Source organism: Pelodiscus sinensis, chromosome 6 (genome assembly GCF_052426305.1).
Source record: "Pelodiscus sinensis isolate ZL-2025 chromosome 6, ASM5242630v1, whole genome shotgun sequence".
In the NCBI taxonomy this organism is placed as follows: domain Eukaryota; kingdom Metazoa; phylum Chordata; order Testudines; family Trionychidae; genus Pelodiscus; species Pelodiscus sinensis.
Window position 1 is genome coordinate 132,225,969 of NC_143057.1, and position 13,954 is coordinate 132,239,922.

The following is a 13,954-nucleotide window of genomic DNA, read 5'->3' on the forward strand; positions in this document are numbered from 1 at the left end:
GGGGAATCGGGGCCTCCCTCAGGGAAACTCCCTTGTGGGAAGCCCAGATGTAGAACTGCTTCCACTTAGCCAGGCATGTAGCCCTAGTGGAAGGTTTCCTACTGCCTAACAGAACATCCTGAATGCAAGCTGAACACTGAAGCTCCGCTGCTGTCAGCAATGAAGCATCCATGCCATCAGGTGCAGGGAGTGCAGGTCCAGGTGGCGAAGCCTGCCGGATTCCTGGGTGATCAGGTCCAGAGGCAACGGAAGGGGTATGGGTCTCTTGCATGACAGGCTGAGAAGGGTTGAGAACCAATGCTGTCTGTGCCACACTTGGGCAATCAAAATGATCAGGGCTTGACAAACGGCGGTGAAAACTGCTCCCCAGCCCCATACTGCGCATGCAAGACCTGCATTGCGCATGTGTGCGCCGGCAGTTAACGGGGCATGCGGCTGAAATCTACTCACCACGGGTGAGTGGATTCTATAGTTTGTCAAGCCCAGAGAATTATAGACACCTTGAATGCCTGCACTCGCAGGAGAACCTGTTAACTAGTTAGAATGGTGGGAAGGCGTACAGTAAGCCCCAGGGCCAAGGGTGGAGAAGCGCATCTCCTAGGGAGCCCCTTCCCAATCCCATGAGGGAGCAGAACCTCAGACACTTCTCGTTCTGCCTGGTAGCGAACAGGTCTAGTTGGGGAAACCCCCACTAGCGGAAGATGGAGCGAGCTGCTTCCTTCCTGAGAGACCACACGTGGCCAGAAAAGGCCCTGCTTAACTTGTCTGCTAGGACATTCTGGGAACCCAGAAAGTAAGAGGCCATCGGGTGGATATCTGCCCCGATGCAGAGGTCCCACAGGCAGATCGCCTCCTGACACTGGTGGGGAGAGTGAGCCCCACACTGTCTGTTTACATACGACACTGCCATCATGTAGTCTGATAAGATAAGGACTGACCTGCCCCTGAGGTGGGGAAGGAAAGCTGCACAGGCCAGGTGAACTTCTCTGCGTTCCCTGACATTGATGTGCAGGGAGAGATTGTCCCAGGACCACATACCTTGTGTTTGCATGTCCCCCAGATGTGCTCCCCAACTGGTGTCCGACCTGTCTGTCATGAGTTGGATGGTTGGTACAGGTCTGGAGAACGGAACTCCTGCATAGACTTGCTCCTGATGAGTCCACAAGCTCAGTGCGTGGAACCGTCACTACTCTGTCCCACGGGTGGAAAGCCGGGTTGTGGACTCGCGCTAGACACATTTGCAGTAGGTGCATGTGAAGTCTGGTGTGTTGCATGACATATGTGCACGTGGCCATTAGACCTAGAAGATGCATAAAGGCCCTGGCTGTGGTCACCAGAAAGTTCTGCAGTCCCCGGATGGCAGACTCTATTGCCAGAAAGCAAGTCCTGGGGAGGGAAGCCTTTGCCATTGTCGAGTCCAGATTGGCACCTACGATCCTATTATCGGGGTCAGAATTAGAGTTGATTTGTCCACATTTAGGAGTAATCCTAGCTCCCTGAAGAGGCTCCAGACCATGGTGGTGTGGGCCCGCACCTGGTTCTTGGACGGTCCCCTTAGGAGACAATCATCTAGATAGGGGAACGCCTGGGATGCCCCTTCTCCATTACATTTTGTAAAGACCTGAGGGGCCGTAGAAATACTATAGGGGAGAGCCGTGAATTGGTAGTGGTCCCTGCCCACCGTAAAGCAGAGGAATTGCTGGTGCTGAGGAGTGATGGAAATGTGGAAGTAGGCGTCTTTCAGATTGAGGGCAGCGTACCAGTCTCCAGGGGCTAATGAAGGGATTATAGATGCCAAGGTTACCATCTTGAATTTGGTTTTGATAATAATGGAGTTGAGGTCTCTCAGGTCTAGGATGGGACAGAAGTCTCTCTTGGCTTTTGGGACCAGGAAATACCGGGAGTGGAAACCCCTGCCCAAAAACTCAGGGGGAACCAGCTCTATGGCTCCCAGTGTGAGAAGGTGGAGAACCTCCTGCCATAGGAGAGGCTCGTGAGTCGGGTCCCTGAAAAGGGACGGGGTTGGTGGATGGAAAGGGGTCTGAACGGAACGGGATGGCGTATTCCCCTTTGACTATTTCCAGGACCCACTGGTCTGATATAATGGAGTGCCAGGCCTGGTAGAAAGGGAATAAATGGTCCCGGAAAGTAAGTGGTGAGACTGGTATGTTGCCTCGGGGCATCCCCTCAAAATCCTTGGAGAGTTCCAGAAGGTTTGTTAGGTGGCCCCTGGCCCTGGTCCTGAGAAGGTCAGGGCTGGTGTCTGCCGTTCCTCCCGTTACCATTCCTGCTCCTGAGGCGGGGGAAATCAGGTCACGGGGCCTGTTGAGGCAGTCTGAGGGTGTTCCTGCCCGAGAACAAACGCCTCTGGGTAGCCGGTGTGTGCATGCCCAAAGACTTAAGTGTGGCATGGGTGTCCTTCAGGCCATGGAGGCGCTGGTCTGTCTGTTCATAGAACAGCGAGGAGTCCTCGAAAGGAAGGTCCTGGATGGTGTTTTGGAGTTCCGGGGGCACCCCAGACCTCTGTAGCCAGGAGCTGCAGCATAGGACTACTACTGTGGCCATGGCGCGGGCAGTGGCGTCAGCTACATTGAGGGCTGCCTGAAGTGCTACCCTGGAGATTGCCTTTTCCTCCTCGTGGAGGGTGTTGAACTCCGGACGGAAGTCTCTTGGGAGCAGGTCTGTGAACTTGTCCATGGAGGCCCAGGTGTTGTACGCGTACCGTGACAGCAGCACCTGCTGGTTGGCAATACGGACCTGGATGCCCCGGGACGCGTAGGCCTTCCTGCCCAGAAGGTCTGTCTTTTTGGCTTCCCTGTTCTTGGGGGTGGCAGCCGGTTGCCCCAGTCTCTCCCTCTGGTTGATAGCCTGCACCACCAGTGAGCCCGGGGGCGGGTGAGAGAACAGAACTACTAAAATTTCATTGCCTTCCTGAGGCACAAAATATCGCCGCTTAGCCCTTTTGTCTGTTGGTGGTATGGAGGCTGGGGTTTGCCAGAGGGCCTTGGAGATCTTGGTCACCCTTTTATTATTCACCAGGGCCACTCTGGCGGGGGCGTCGGACTGGAGGATATCCACTGTGGGGTCGGAATCTCTGCACACCTTCTCAGCTTGGACCTCCAGGCTCTGTGTTAGTCGGCGAAGGAAGTCTTGGTGGGCCCTGGTGCCCATAGAGGGGATGGATGGAAGGGTATCCCCTAAGGCCTTGTCTGGGGGGGATGACGACCCCTTTTGGGCCACTTTTGTGGGAGCCACTGTTTGCAAGAGGGCTTGCCAAGTCCCAGACACAGATGGTGGTGGTGGCGAGCTTGGTGGAGCCCCACTTACCGACGGTCTCGGGGATGCCTGACTGGAAGGTAGCAACTGCGCTGGCATCGGAGATCAAGCCAGGGGAGTCGCTGATGGAGAGGCCCGAGGCCCCAAGATGACTGACCCTGCCCTCAAAGAACCTGAACCCTGGCTCTGATGGTAGGCCCAGGGGCTCTAGAATGGCCACTGATTCAGAGGTTGTGGGGGCCAGGTTTGTTGCATCACCGGCATCGGAACCGGCTGTGCCCAATTCTGTTGATGGTGGTGAGCAGAGGAGCTGCGGTGCTGTGATCAGTGCCGTGAGTGGGACCAGTACCAGGAGCAGGATCTGGAGCCTCTTGACAACCAAGTTGACTCTGCCTCCGAGTCAGTCGAGTGTTCCGAAGCCGACCAGGGTGGGGCCATCGGCGTTTCTGAGGTTGCCGATGTCGGAGCGTGTCTGGCCATTGATTCAGGTTTGCCGTGGTGCTGGAGAGGTGGGGGTGGCATAGTCGGGCCCGGTGCTGATAAGCTCTGGCTGGAGGTAGGAGCCGCGGAGCTGGGTGCCAAGGATGATACCACACGGTGGCATCGTGTCAGTGACGGGCCCGGTGCTATGTCCCATGCTGCGTCTGGTACCAGGGTTGAAGCAGTTGCCGGTGTCATGGTCGGTGCCTAGGTCGGTGCCAGAGTTGTGGGCTGCACTGAGTGGTATTTTCTGGTGTCCTGGACTATGTTGTCAGATGCCCTCAATGTCGGTTGGTGCAGGCCACTTCTGGCATGGGTCGGCGTTGTGGGAAGCGAGAGGGACGACTCAATCAAGTCCCTGGCTGCCTTGAAGGCCTCCAGAGTGGAGGGTTCTGGGAAATCCTCCAGTGGTCTGGGTTCCCGGTGCAGAGATAAACATCTGCCTGACCATAGAATCATAGAATAATAGGACTGGAACGGACCTCAAGAGGTCATCGAGTCCAGCCCCCCGCCCTCAAGACAGGATCAAGCTCCGTCTACACCATCCCTGACAGATGTCTATCTAACCTGTTCTTAAATATCTCCAGAGAGGGAGATTCCACCACCTCCCTTGGCAATTTATTCCAATATTTGATCCCCCTGACAGTTAGGAATTTTTTCCTAATGTCCAATCTAAACCTCCCCTGCTGCACTTTAAGCCCATTACTCCTTGTCCTGTCCTCAGAAACCAAGAGGAACAAATTTTCTCCTTCCTCCTTGTCTCCTTCCTCCATGATGGTCTGGGCTCGGCGCATGATGGTGCCACGTGCCCCACTGAGGGGTGTACGGAGGGCACACGCCTCGGAGGCAATCTACCTCTGTTAGGCCTCTTCTTCTGCAGCACCGGGGACTGCAAATGGTGTCGAGGCCTGTGCGGTGTTGGGGAGGCACAGGAGTGTGCCGAAGCCTCCCACATCGACACAGGTGCATTCTGAGATGCTGGTATTGGATCTGATGCCAGTGCCGGTCTTAGGGATGCCTCCATGAGGATGATCTTGAGGCGCAAGGCTCTCTCCCGCTTCATGCAGGGTTTGAAAGCTTTGCAAATCTTGCAGGCCTCTGAGAAGAGAGCCTCTCCCAGGCACTTCAGGCAGGATGAATGCAGATTGCCACAGGGCATGGGTTGGTGGCACTTTTTGCAAGGTTTGAATTCTTGCAGTCTGGGCATGCCCTGCCGTGGGCACACAGCGCATTGCAGCAACAAACACACACAGATAACTACTTTAATTCAATTTACAGCTTTTAACTGATAATGGGTAACTAGAGAATTATGTAAGTCCTAGCAGCTTCAGCAAGATCTGAGAGACGTTCCAAGGACCGTCACAGCAGTAAGAAGGAAGTGAGAGGGCGGGGGGGGCCAGCAGGGATATATATCGGCAGGTATACTGGTGCCACTCCACGGGGCTCCCTGCTGGCCCCACGGGTATTGCTAAAGGAAAAAAATCTCTGAAATCGCGTGCACATCTACATGGAATGGACACGAGCAGTCACTTGAAGAAGCATATGCCCTTCACCAAGGCACCGAATGCAACGGGAGTGCCCGTCCAAGGCAGGCATAGGCTCCCGGCATGAGCCATGCTTTTTAAAACTGGGGATCCCGGTATACTTGAAGTGATGCAGTTTACTCATGTCGCTTGCTTTCTTCTTCTTCCTTTTTTAAATCAAGAACAAAGTACAACTACCACTACTAAAATGATCTATAAAAAATACTATAACTAACTAACTAACTACAACAATGTTTTCAATTCCTGTCAGGTTTCCTGAGGAGAGGGAGCTCACTCCATCTGTGACTCAGGATGGTTAGGAGGAACTGGAGGGAGCCGAACCACGCTCTCAGAAACAGCGCAAACAGCATGAGGTGGCAGGTGCACATGCGCGGTCCAGCGGACCACTGCTTACAAATCTCCTATCTGCATTACTGGGACCAGCCCAGACATCTACAGGGGAGCACCCATGGGGACATTACTCGAAGAAGAACCTTTAAATTAAACTATAACCAAAACTTCCTAATTTAAATAAAAACCCTATCAATAACCAAGGTAGCTGTAGGAGAGAATGCAGGCAGAAGCCCAGCAGCAGAGTGGGGGCTATCCTGTTTATTGCACTCAGTGTAGCATGTATAATTACCTGCCCTGTGGGCAGGTGGTGTATGTGTGCATTTGGTGCAAGGAGCTCCTGGCCCTCAGAGACCGTGTATGGGCTTTGGAGGGCAGGGTGGCTGAACTGGAGGAGCTAAGGGAGGCAGAGAGGTATGCTGATGAGGCTTTCCGGAACACTGTAGAATTGTCCCACCTCCGGTCAGACAGTCCCTGTGCTGTTAAGGAGGATGAAAGGCTCAGGAAAGGAGAACATCCAGCTGGAGCAGAAGGAAATGATCCCATAGTTGGGATCCTTCTTCCAGATGATGTTGGTGTATCCTCTCACACTGAGGTTACCTCTCCGGGGGCAGGAACTCCAGTCATTAGGAAAAGGCAGGTGTTAGTAATGGGAGATTTGATCATTAGACACGTAGATAGCTGAGTTTGCAATTACTGGGAGAACCGTATGGGAACTTGCCTGCCTGGTGCGAAGGTTGCAGATCTCTAGAGGCATCTAAATAAACTTATGTGTAGTGCTGAGGAGGAGCCGGTGGTTGTGGTACATGGAGGTACCAATGACATAGGGAAGGGTAGGAGAGACGTCCTGGAGGTCAAATTTAGGCTGCTAGGAAAGAGACTGAAATCTAGGACCTCTGTGGTGCCATTCTCAGAAATACTTCCAATTTCATGCTCAGGGCCAGGTAGACAGGCAGAACTTTAGTTTCAGTGCATGGATGTGACAATGGTATAGGGAGGAGGGGTTTAGATTTATAAGGAACTGGGGAAACTTTTGGGATAGGGGGAGCCTCTACAAGAAGGATGGACTCCACCTAAACCAAAGTGGATCCAGACTGCTGACATTTAACAGTAAATAGGCCGCAGAGCAGCTTTTAAATGAAGAGATGGTGGAAAGCCGATTGGTGCAGAGGAGCATGTGAATTGGACAGAGACTTCTCTTAGAGGAGAGTCTATTGGTAGAGATTCTTTAGGTTTTAATCAGGAAGAGAGGATGGAATAGACTAAAGCATGGGCCAGATCAGACGAGAAACATTCACATAGAAAAGAATCTGACACATCAGAAAAGGGCAGACAAATAAACAGTGACAAGTTTTTAAAGTGCTTGTACACAAATGCTAGAAGTCTAAAGAATAAGATGAGTGAACTAGAGCGGCTTGTATTAAAGGAGGATATTGATATAATAGGCATCACAGAAACCTAGTGGAATGTCACTGGGACACAATAATACGGGGGTACAAAATATATTGGAAGGACAGAACAGATCATGGGGGGGAGAGGAGGGGAAAGGAGGGGGGAGTGGTACAAGATGTGAAAGAAAATATAGAATCAAATGAAGTAAAAATCTTAAATGAATCAACATGTTCCATAGAATCGCTATGGATAGTAATTCCATGCTCTAATAAGAATATAGCAGTAGGGATATATTATCGACCACCTGACCAGGACGGTAATAGTGACTATGAAATGCTAAGGGAGATTAGAGAGGCTATCAAAATAAAGAACTCAATAATAGTAGGGGATTTCAATTATCCCCATATTGATTGGGTAAATGTCACCTCGGGACGAAATGCAGACACAAAATTTCTCAGCACCTTAAATGCTGCTTCTTAGAGCAGCTGGTACAGGAACCCACAAGCGGAGTGGCAATTCTTGATTTAGTCCTGACTGGAACGCAGGATCTGGTCCAAGAGGTAGCTATAAAAATTATGGTCACTGGGAAATAGTGACCATAATATAACAACATTTAACTCTCCTCGAAACTCCCCTCCATATCCCAGTTGAGAAAGGCATGAAGCAAGGAGATACAATTTAACCGAAACTATTCATTGCATGCCTCAAAATGGTTATGAACAAAATCAATTTGACGAGGTGTGTCAACATAAACAGAGAACGATTATCCCATCTCAGATTCGCGGACAACATTGTATTAATTGCCGAAAGCACCAACCAATTGCAGAGCATGTTACGAAGACTTGACAAGAAAAGCAGTCAGGTTGGTCTGAAAATGAACTGCTGAAAAACTAAATACATGAGATCAGACGTCTTATGAAAAGCCCGAATAATGATAACAGGAGAAGAAATTGAAGAAGTGGAACAGTACATATATTTGGGCCAAGAAGTATGTGCCAAGACCTGAACGGAGAACTCTTGTGAAGGATTCAGGCAGGATGGTGTGCATTCAATTCCATCAAGGACATCCTCAAAAAGGAAAAATCGATAAGACCACACGTACAAATATCTTCAATTCAACAGTGCTGCCAGCCATGTTGTATGGCAGCGAAACGTGGACACTGACAGAGAGAGAAGAGCAGCGACTATTGGTAGCTGAAAGGGCAATGAAGCAAGCTATGTTGGGAATTTCCCTTCTTAATTGTAAAAAAACTAAAGAAGAGCCACCATGGCTTAAAAACCATGTAAAAGAAGCAGTGAGAGATAAAAAGGCATTTTTTTAAAAGAAGTGGAAATCAAATCCTAACGAGGAATATAGAAAGGAGCATAAACACTGCCAAATTAAGTATAAAAATGTAATAAGAAAAGCCAAAAAGGAGTTTCAAGAACAGCTAACCCAAAACTCAAAAAATAACAAAAGTTTTTTAAGAACATCAGAAGCAGGAAGCCTGCTCAACAACCAGTGGGGCTCTGGACAATTGAGATACAAAAGGAGCACTTAAAGATGATAAAGTCATTGCAGAGAAACTAAGTGAATTCTTTGCTTCAGTCTTCATGGCTGAGGATGTTAGGGAGATTCTCAAACCTGACCCGTCCTTTGTAGGTAACAAATCTGAGGAATTGTCACAGATTGAAGTGTCATTAGAGGAGGCTTTGGAACTAATTGATAAACTTAACAGTAACAAGTCACCAGGACCAGATGACATTCACCCAAGAGTACTGAAAACTCAAATGTGAAATTGCAGAACTATTAACTGTGATTTGTAACCTATCCTTTAAATCGGCTTCCATACTTAATTGGAATATAGCTAATGTGATGCCAATATTTAAAAAGGGCTCTAGAGGTGATCCTGGCAATTATAAACAGGTAAGGCTAACATCAGTACTGGGCAAATTGAAACTATAGTGAAGAATAAAATTGTCAGACACATGAATGAATAATTTGTTGGGGGAAAACTCAACATCGTTTCTGTAAAGGGAAAACATGCCTTACTAATCTGCTAGAGTTCTTTGAGGGAGGTCAACGAACAGATGGACAAGGGGGATCCACTGGATATAATATAGTTAGATTTTCAGAAAGCCTTTGACAAGGTCCCTCACCAAAGGCTCTTAAGTAAAGTCAGTCATCATGGGATAAGAAGGAAGGTCTTTTTGCGGATTGATAACTGATTAAAAGACAGGAAAAAAAGGTTAGGAATAAATTATAAGTTCTCTGAGTGGAGAGAGGTAACTAGTGAGGTCCCCCCAAAGGTCCGTCCTGGGACCCTTCCTATTAAACTTATTTATAAATGAGCTAGAGAAAGGAGTAAACAGCGTGGTGAAAAAATCGGCAGATGATACCAAACTGCTCAAGGTAGTTAAGATCAAAGCAGACTGTGACGAGCTTCAAAAAGATCTCACCAAACTAAGTGATTGGGCATCAAAATGGCAAATGAAAGTTAATGTTGATAAAAGTAAAGTAATGCACATTGGAAAAAATAATCCCAACTATATATACAATATCATGGGGACTAAATTAGCTTCAACTACTCAAGAGAGAGATCTTGGAGTCATTGTGGATAGTTCTCAATTACACTACCTCCTAACAACTTCTTGAAGTAGCTGCCTGCCTCTCGCCCCCTCTCTGCCCCCACCGCTTGCAGGCTTTGCCTCCTTGCAAAAGCGCAGGGTTCGGCCCTCGCCGCGCGGTTCCCTGCCCCCCCTCACCCTTACCTGCCTCTGCCAGAGGCAGTAGAGGAAAGATAAATTGTGAGCGTGTCACCTGTGGATCCAGCCGGCGGTAGTGTAATTGACTAACAACTTCTTGAAGCAGCTGACGGAGCACTTCCGGGTTCCAGTTGGTGCTGGACTATCGGGAGTGCCAGACCACTGGATGCCGGACAATTGGAGTTTTACTGTATATAGTAGCCCAAAGTCTGAGACTCTGTAACACTGTAGCATTGTGTGTTACCTCTGGGGGGCGCTGTTGCCTCCCGCCGCGGTGCTCGGCTGAGTTCTGTGCCACTCAGCCTGGCCGCCGCTGTGGAGGAAGCGGAGCAAGTGGCCGTTTGGGCTCCGCGATCCCTGTGCTGCATGTGGAGTGTGGGGCCCAGACGGCTGCTTGCTCCCCTACGGTGGCCTGGCTGAGCGGCGCAAAACTCAGCCGAGTGCCACGGTGGGAGGTGACGTACACAGCCAAGCCCTGCCCCTGGCAGTGAACAGACCCTGGCCGGGGGCAGGGTGGGGGAACGAGAGGGAGGGAGAGGTGGATGACAACTGGGAGCCTGCAGGATCAGTGCTGGGGTGAAGGGAAATGGTGCAGGGGGGCAGCTGGAGCTCATAGGCAGCCGCTCAGCTCTGCGCTCCCCATGCAGGAGAGGGAGAAGAGAGAGACAGAGAGAGAGGCAGGAGACGGAGGAGAGCTGAGAGAAAGAGAGGAAGAGGCAGTAAGAAGAGGGGAGAGAGAGACGGAGCAACAGACCGGAGGCTCAGGAGAGAAGTCTGAGATAGAAAGGGAATAGGACGTGGAGGAGAGACCTGAAAATCCCGTTTTCTGATGGGCTAACTGGCTAGTTTGTTTATATTTATCCTTTGTAATTTGACGGAGTTTCCACTTTTTATACAACTACTTTTTGATTTTTAGATCATGTAAGATCTCATAGTTAAGACAACATGGTCTGTTGCCATACTTTATATCTTTTTCTATGCAGAGGAATAGTTTGTTTTTAGGACTTCTGAAAAACTCTTTGGTTGTTTTTTCCTCTTAGTCTTGCTTTTTTTTTTTTTTTTACCATAAAACCTTACCTACCAGCTGTCTGAGTTTACTAAAATCTGCCTTCCTGAAATCCACTGTCTTTATTTTGCTGCTCTCCCTTCTACCATTCCTTAGACTCATGAACTCTATAATTTCATGATCACTTTAATCTAAGTTGCATTCCACTTTCAAATTTTCAACCAGTTCCTCCCTATTTGTTAAAATCGAATCTAGAACAGCTTCCTCCTTTGTAGCTTTCTCAACCTTCTGAAATTAAAAAAAAAAAAAGTTTCTGATGCATTCCAAGAACTTGTTGGAATATCTCAGAGCATGATTATCACATGACATCCGCAAATTCACCAGTCTGGGCCAACTGCCACGAATAAACTACAGCAGTGGACACAAATAAACTAGAGCAGTGGACTCCAACCTTTTTATACCCAAGGTCACTTTTTAAATGACAGAACAAGTCAAGATCTACCACCCCGCCCCTTCCTTGAAGCCCTGTCCTCTCTATTCTCCTCCTCTCCATCACTTGCTATCCCCAACCCTTATACTGCTGCTTTTTTCCTCAATTCTTCTGTAGGAAGAAGTTTTTCCAACATTTGGCCTATCTGGACCAAATGTCAGAAAAACCCCTTCCTTTGGAAGCCCCCTTATTCCTTGTGGAAAGAGGAATATAGGGGTGACCGAAAGATCATGATTGCCCTTCCACTAAAAGAAGTGGAAGAATAAATGCATCCCTGGGATGCAGAATAGTTTTTCAGGGATATCTCCGGAATCCTGAAAAACTCCTGCAGTCTAGCCATACCCTTGCTGGGTTGAGACAGGATGTGTAGGCTCCAGGGTGGGAATGAGGGATTTGGGTGTGGGAAGGGGTGAGAGGCGCAAGCTCTGGGAGGTAATCTGGATGCAGGAGGAGGTGGATAAGGGAACGCTGGCTCGGGGAGGGGGCTCCAGGCCGGGCAGTGTTGGGGTCAGATGTAGGATTAGGGTACTAAGCAAGCCACAGACTTCTGGATGTGAGGGTTCAGGAATTTGGGTTGGGGTATGTGAGAGGCTCAGGGCAGGGGGTTCCAGGGTATGATAGGCTCAGATATAGGATCTGGGGGAAAGGGAAGTGCAGGAGTGTTATGATGCTGTGGCCAGATGGGAGCTTGGCCACAACTGGGGGTTTGTTGGCTAGGCTTCATTTTCAAATAAAATACTATGTCAAACACAATAAGTTTCTGCATTGTCTTTATTTCTGAGAAGGGCAGGGAACCTGTTTTGAGTCTGGGGTCACTGACCCACAGAAAAGTCAGTTGGGGCCACACAAGTGAGATGCAAAAAAACCCTCCTCCACCCTTCCCCCCCAGTTTTACTAATGTGGCCCCAACTGTGTTTGTGGGAGCAGGGGACATAGTACTGGGGAAGGGTGCTAGTGGGTGTTTCGGCAGGAGACAGGGTGCCAGTGAGGACAGGTTTCTGTGGCTGGGGACAGGGGAGAGGGAACAGGGTGACAGGAGGGGAGAGGGAACAGGGTGTCAGTGGGGACAGGTTTCTGAGACTGGGGAGAGAGAACAGGGGAGCGGGGAGAGAGGAGAGGGAACAGGGGGCTGGGGAGTGGGGAGAGGGAACGGGAGAGGGAACAGGGGAGAGGGGAGAGGGAACAGGGCACTGGGGAGTGAGGAGAGGGAACAGGAGGCTGGGCAGTGGGGAGAAGGGGCTAGTGAGAGCGAACAGGGGGGCAGTGGGGGCAGAGAGTCCCCTGCACCCGCCTCCTCCCAGGATTCTCTCCCCTCTGCCCCCGAGGGAAGCTGGTGCGTGCCTCCTCCGGGGTCGGCGTGTTTCTCCCCCGGAGCAGCCAAACCCCCGTGGGCGCCTGCCCCAGGGCCAAACTCCCCTCCCGCAGCACAGCCAAACCCCCATGGGTGCCTGCCTCGGGGCCAAACCCCCGCGCGCACCTGCCCCGGGGCCAAACTCCAGGGTCAACCCCGGTTCCCGTGATGCAGGGAAACACCTGCGCTCGACTCACCCCTCTTGTGGCACAGGGAAGCTGCTGCACTGCTCCTCCAGGGCCGATGCCCCCTCCCGCAGCGTGCCCAGCACGCTACAGAGCTGTGGGAGGGGAGCAGCCAGCGCACTTCTGGAACCTCCGGACATGGTGCGAAGCTGCAGGCAGGACTTCCATCCACTCCGTGGGAAGCTGGCACTACGCTGGAGGTAGGTAGTGGGGCTTCTCGAGGGTGAGGGGAAAATGGGGGTTGGGGAGGCCCGAATGCCTCACGATCGACTGGTCGAGGTCTCCCGATCGACCAGTTACTCCCGATCGACCAGTTGGTGACCACAGAACTAGAGCATAAGCACAGCCATACTAGGTCAGACCAAAGGTCCATCTAGCCCAGTATCCTGTTTGCTGACAGTGGCCAATACCAGATGACCCAGAGGGAGGGAACACAACAGGTAGTCGTCATGTGATCCCTCTCCTGTCATCTATTCCAGACAAACAGAGGTTAGGGACATCATTCCTACCCATCCTGGCTAATAGCCATTATGGACCTAACCTCCATGAATCTATCTAGCTCTTTTTTGAACCCTGTTAAAGTCCTAGTCTTCACAAGATCCTCTGGCAAGGAGTTCTACGGGTTGACTGTGCGCTGAGTAAAGAAAAGAAAACTAATGTATGGTTTCATTAGGCTGCTGGTAAAAAAGAAAAATCATTTTTCAAGATTAACAAAACAGAATCTCCAGTGTCAAAGTACTCAATGAGGTCCTACACAGCCACATCAAGAGAGGCCTGGGGCTCCAAGAGTCCATCATAAATATCAATGCCATCGCAGCCTAAGGAGTTCTGCATCATAATATCCTAGCAGTATAGGAGAGTTATATCATCTGTACATTGTTTCAGATATTCGGAATAAAGTATATCATTGAACAGTAGAAGGATGCACAAGCAGGATGGATTACACAATAGACATACCCACTGCCATAACAACAAGGAATCCTGTAGCACCTTAAAAACTAACACATTTATTTGGGCAGAAGCTGAAGTAGGTTTTTGCCCACAAAAAGTAGGTTTTTGCCAACAAGGCAACACACACACACACACACACACACACACACACACACACACACACACACACACACACACACACACACACACACACACACACACACA

General features: G+C 50.1%; 1 protein-coding gene across 10 annotated transcripts in view; it reads right to left on the reverse strand.

Annotated features, from left to right (window-relative positions):
- The window catches only part of LOC102461674 (myosin-IIIb-like), a 166,044-nt gene that overhangs the window by 36,121 nt on the left and 115,969 nt on the right, over positions 1 to 13,954 (reverse strand). The window lies entirely within an intron of this gene.